This window comes from Bos taurus, chromosome 4 (genome assembly GCF_002263795.3).
Source record: "Bos taurus isolate L1 Dominette 01449 registration number 42190680 breed Hereford chromosome 4, ARS-UCD2.0, whole genome shotgun sequence".
Classification (NCBI taxonomy): domain Eukaryota; kingdom Metazoa; phylum Chordata; class Mammalia; order Artiodactyla; family Bovidae; genus Bos; species Bos taurus.
In genome coordinates this window covers 76,015,395-76,019,871 of record NC_037331.1, presented here as the reverse complement: position 1 = coordinate 76,019,871, position 4,477 = coordinate 76,015,395, and the positions used below count along the sequence as shown (strand labels likewise).

The 4,477-nt window shown below is 38.8% G+C and overlaps 1 non-coding gene across 1 annotated transcript; it reads left to right on the top strand.

Annotated features, from left to right (window-relative positions):
* The first annotated feature begins 2,333 nt into the window (after positions 1 to 2,333).
* On the top strand, positions 2,334 to 2,411 carry MIR2420 (microRNA mir-2420). The gene has a single exon (NR_031198.1). It is a non-coding gene; the product is annotated as a microRNA mir-2420 (primary transcript).
* Positions 2,412 to 4,477: the final 2,066 nt, after the last annotated feature.

Below are 4,477 nucleotides of genomic sequence, written 5' to 3'. Positions count from 1 at the left end.
GCCATGATCTTTGTTTTCTGAATGTTGAGCTTTAAGCCAACTTTTTCACTCTCCTCTTTCACTTTCATCAAGAGGCTCTTTAGTTCCTCTTTGTTTTCTGCCATAAGGGTGGTGTCATCTGCATATCTGAGGATATTTCTCCTGGCAATCTTGATTCCAGCTTGTGCTTCTTCCAGCCCAGCATTTCTCATGATGTACTCTGCATAGAAGTTAAATAAGCAGGGTGACAATATACAGCCTTGACGTACTCCTTTTCCTATTTGGAACCAGTCTGTTGTTCCATGTCCAGTTCTAACTGTTGCTTCCTGACCTGCATATAGGTTTCTCAAGAGGCAGGTCAGGTGGTCTGGTATTCCCATCTCTTTCAGAATTTTCCACAGTTTATTGTGATCCACACAGTGAAAGGCTTTGGAATAGTCAATAAAGCAGAAATAGATGTTTTTCTGGAACTCTCTTGCTTTTTTTGATGATACAGCAGACATTGGCAATTTGATTTCTGGTTCCTCTGCCTTTTCTAAAACCAGCTTGAACATCTGGAAGTTCACGGTTCACGTATTGCTGAAGCCTGGCTTGGGGAATTTTGAGTATTACTTTACTAGCGTGTGAGATGAGTGCAATTGTGCAGTAGTTTGAGCGTTCTTTGGCATTGCCTTTCTTTAGGATTGGAATGAAAACTGACCTTTTCCAGTCCTGTGGCCACTGCTGAGTTTTCCAAATTTGCTGGCATATTGAGTGCAGCACTTTCACAGCATCATCTTTGAGGATTTGAAATAGCTCAACTGGAATTCCATCACCTCCACTGGCTTTGTTTGTAGTGATGCTTTCTAAGGCTCACTTGACTTCACATTCCAGGATGTCTGGCTCTAGGTGAGTGATCACACCATCGTGATTATTGAGGTTGTGAAGATCTTTTTTGTATAGTTCTTCTGTGTATTCTTGCCACCTCTTCTTAATATCTTCTGCTTCTGTTAGGTCCATACCATTCTGTCCTTTATCAAGCTCATCTTTGCATGAATAAAAATATAAGATATAAAAATTGTATTTATTATGTCTATTTTATATATATACAGAGAGAGACTTTTAAATACATAAAGCATTCTTTATCACTATATATCCATATGACTTAGGGAATTTAAAACATTTTTAATTTTTATTACTTTTTAATTGATGTATAATTGCTTTCTAATGTTGTGTTAGTTTCTGCTATATGGCAAAATGAGTCAGAAGATGTGGTATATATATACAATGGAATATTACTCAGCCATAAAAAGAAAGAAATTGGGTCATTTGTAGCAATGTGGACGGACCAAGAGTCTGTCATACAGAGTGAAGTGTGTCAGGAAAAGAAAAACAGATATCATATATTAAACACATACGTAAGGAATCTAGAAAGATGGTACAGGTGAGCCTGTTTGCAGAGCAGCAATAGAGATGCGGATGTAGAGAACAGACAGGGACACAGAGTGAGAAGGGGAGGGTTGGAGCCAAACTGGGAGAGCAGGACTGACTTTGGAAATTTTATTTGGATTTTGAGATTCAGATCTTATAGTCAAAGTGGGCAAAAGTTTGCAGTGGAGATAAGTTGATATGGCATATTTTTTTGGCTTCAAACAATACCTGTAAGTAACAGGCTATATCCTCCAATAGGCTTCCCTGGTGGCTCAGTGGTAAAGACTGCGCTTGCCAATGCAGGAGATGCAGGTTCGATCCTTAGGTTGGGAAGATCCCTTGGATTAACAAGTGGCAACCCACTCCAGTATTCTTGTCTGGGAAATCCCATGGACAGAGGATCCTGGCAGGCTACAGTCCATGGGGTTGCAAGAGCCAGACACAACTTAGTGACTGAACAACAGCAACAATATCCCTCAAAATCTAATGCTTACTTGACTGATATTCATAGAAACATGAACAAGCTATTTCTATTGACATTTCTAAACTTCTTATAGTGAAAGAGTTCTTTAGTACAACTTATTAATGTAGAAATATTGAGGTGGAGGTATAATAAAATAATGAAACAAAACAAAAATCTTAATAACAACAACACAGTGTCTTAGCTTTTCTTTCCAGAAAATAAAGGTGAAAAAATCCAAAGTTAAAGCAAACAAAATAAAATTTAAGAAACAAAAACACACAAAATGAAAGGCACCAGATTCTAAGCAAAAGGCTCATTGAAATCTCACTGACAAAGCTAGCATATGGGTTTTTCCTCTGTGGTTTCTGAACCCAACCAAATGGCCACAACTTGACCAAGTGACGTTTTATTTCTGTAATTACTGTAATTGCTTGTGACACAAGTAATTTATTATGTGTGTATAATCATTGTGCAGTTAGTTATGTATTTTTTACTCTAAGTGAGCACACAGCTTCAACCACAGGAGGTTGTGTGTTTATTCTTTCTAATGTCTCTGCATGAGCCACCCATAGAAAGAAGCTCAGAGAATTAGCAGAATGAGCCAGCTATCCACACTGTACATGCAGTTTATGATCTGAAGGGTACATGCAATTTATGAACCAGCTAGCCACAGTGTACATGCAATTTACTTTTTATGGAAAGTGTAAAATACATGTGTGTATATGTACAAATAAAGGGAAGAGTGAAATGAACCCAATTGCTTCAGCGATGATCAATTTATGGTCAATCTTGTTCCTCACTGTCCCTATCCCTGGATTATTTTGAACAATTTCAGAGACCTTAGCAATCTCAACAATTATCGCATCTGTATATATTTCTGGATGTATTTCGAAAAGAATAAGAGCTTTTCTCTTTCATATATAAAAACTGGTTGATAGTCTATCACTATAAATTTTCAGGGTGACTTCTTTTTCCTCTTTTTCTCTCTTCTCCTGTTTCCCTCTCTACCTCTCTCCCTTTCTCTTTCTTCTTGATTCTTTTTTCTTTTGCAAATTATTTGATAAAAAACCAGGTCATCTGTTCTATAGAATTTCTCATGTTACATTTTGCTGACTGTGTTACATTTTGCTCCTTAGTGTGCTTTGACATGCACATCTTGCCTCCTATATTTCCTGGAGTGGTTAAATTGAGAGGCTTTAGCAGACTCAAATCCAATTTTGTGGGAGAATCTCGCAACATGGTCTCCTGAGCACCCATTTGATGGTGTCTCTTCTTGTGAAGTGAGCATCATGGAAAAATAAGAATCACTTGTAATAATAATTTCATATTTATATAGCTAAAACAATTTAAAGCATTGTTTTTCATCCAGATTATTTGGGTGTAGCAGTAGGACATAAACTAGTACATGGGCTTCCCAGGTGGCGCTAGTGGTAAAGACCTAGGAGATGCAGGATATGTAAGAGACACGGGTTCAATCCTTGGATTGGGAAGATTCCCTGGAGGAGGGCATGGAAACCCACTCCAGCATTCTTACCTGGAGAATCTCATGGACAGAGGAGCATGGTAGGCTATGGTCCATAGGATCGCAAAGAGTCAGACACCACTGAGGTAACTTAACACACATGCACAGTAGTACCTAGAACATACTTTGAGAAAAAATGAGCTATATGAACTTGAATGTATCTCTATCCCAACCCATCTTACCAAGCCATATGTAATTAGAAAAATACAGTTAGGTTAATCATATCTGAGGTGCTATTAACTACCACTTTCTTTTATTTCTGCTATTTTCATCTGAGTTCACAATTTAATCCAAATTGGCAAATAAAATGTTCTAGTCTCCAGCTTGTCAAATATACTTTCCCAATGTCAAACAGAAAGATATGTTTAATAGGTGGTTCTTAATCACTGGAAGGATCTGTTGGTGGCCTACTTTATCAGGTAGTTATCTGAGTAACAAACCATTCATGAAGCTATGCTATAAAAGAGTAAGGATTGTCACTATTTGTGAGTCAATAGGTCAACTGGGAATGCTGCTGTTCTGGGCTGGGTGTGGGCTTACTTGTTCTGCAGTGACTGGTGGGTCAGTGTCTCTGGGATGGACCCACCTATCTATCTGGTGGTTGACTGGCTATAGACTAGGGGAATGGGGATACCTGGGCTCTGTGTCCCCCATCCTCCCAGCTGAGCCCAGGCTGGTGCTCATGGTGCGTATGGGAAATTGAAGACAGCAAGTGGAACTTGGAGTGTCTCTTGAGGTCTTGGAACTGGCAAATAATCATTTTCTCCATATTTGGTTGACAAAAGCAGGTCATAATTCCAGATTAATTCAAGGAGTAGGGAAACTCACTCCATTTCTGGATGGAAATAATACAAAACTACATTGCAAGGTCTGAGGACACAGGAGGTAAGGAATAAAGAAGAACAGTCATTTTTGCAATCAATCTATTACAGCTAGCACCATTCAGCCAGGAATATGAGCAGTAATATATATTGTTGTAATTTAGTTACTTAGTTGTGTCTGATTCTTTTGTGAGCCCATGGACTGTAACTTGCCAGGCTTCTCTGTCCATGGGATTTCCCAGCAAGAGTACTAGAGGGGGTTGCCATTTCCTTTTCCAGGGG